General features: G+C 47.7%; 1 non-coding gene across 1 annotated transcript; it reads right to left on the bottom strand.

Moving 5' to 3' along the window:
- Window positions 1-299: 299 nt before the first annotated feature.
- On the bottom strand, window positions 300-375 carry trnaa-ugc (transfer RNA alanine (anticodon UGC)). Its single transcript has one exon. It is a non-coding gene; the product is annotated as a tRNA-Ala (tRNA).
- Window positions 376-1171: the final 796 nt, after the last annotated feature.

Below are 1171 nucleotides of genomic sequence, written 5' to 3' on the forward strand. Positions count from 1 at the left end.
TGTCCACTATAGATCAAATAGCTTACATCTGGATGTAGTTTAAAGCTACACTCAATCAGGTGTGAATATTCTGTCAGAACTCTAACGTGAAGATAATTAATAACCCAGATCAGGGCGATAAACAGATGTTCAGCGTTGCTCTTAATTTTTGGCTCTCTGACCCTCGACTGTCTGTGGTATTGGGGTGACAATAGGCAAGACTTCCCTCAGCTCTTCATTTACATTTACATTTAAGTAATTTAGCAGACGCTCTTATCCAGAGCGACTTACAAGTACATACATTCATACTTTTTTTATACTGGCCCCCCGTGGGAATCGAACCCACAACCCTGGCGTTGCAAGCGCCATGCTCTACCAACTGAGCCACACGGGGCCTCGTGTGGCTCAGTGGGGTTGTGTGGCCCTACCTGGCAGTAGCTGTTAACAGCCCTATGCTTGTTAATGAAGTTGGTATGAGCTCTGGCCAGCACGCCATTTCCAGCTCTCTGAGAAGAGTTTGGAGATGTTATCGGGGGAAATTTGTCAAGGCGCCTGTCAGGCACAGAGAGAGCGGCTTCCAACCCCTTTATACAACATCAGGTTGCCGTGGGTGCTATATCTCTCAAAGCTAGTTCAGCTCCACTTTGCCAATGTAAACATTTTCAGATCTTGGTTAGGTTTTGATATGATCAGTAGCTTTAGATCCTCTTACTTGTTTCATAACTACGGAGCTCCGATTGAGAAATCTACCGCTCCATGTAACATCTGTTTCCAACTCACACCCTCAAAGATCCCCTGAACGCAGCTCACTCTGCAGATCCCAATCCCCTGAATTCTAATCACCTGTATGTCATTATCACACTATTTAGTTCAGTTCTTTGCACCCCATCACTGTGAGGTATTGTTTGTTTTGTGACACACGTCTTTCGGAGCGCTGTTTCTCCCGTGAATGATAGTGACGCAGGCAGAAACTGACGCCTTTTGCCTATTCCCTGCCTGTACGGATCAGGCCTGCCTATCGGATCTCCCGGACTACGCTACTAGCCCTTTCCCTGCCTATACTGTTGCCCTTTTGGACGCCCTGTGTATGACCTGCCTGCCCCCAGCTACCTGCCTCCTCCTGTGGTCCTTTGCAATAGACACCTGCTGCACCCTGCGCTTGAAACCAGCTCTCTGTCTCCTCTCGTGTTCA

This window comes from Salvelinus fontinalis, chromosome 9, assembly GCF_029448725.1.
Source record: "Salvelinus fontinalis isolate EN_2023a chromosome 9, ASM2944872v1, whole genome shotgun sequence".
In the NCBI taxonomy this organism is placed as follows: domain Eukaryota; kingdom Metazoa; phylum Chordata; class Actinopteri; order Salmoniformes; family Salmonidae; genus Salvelinus; species Salvelinus fontinalis.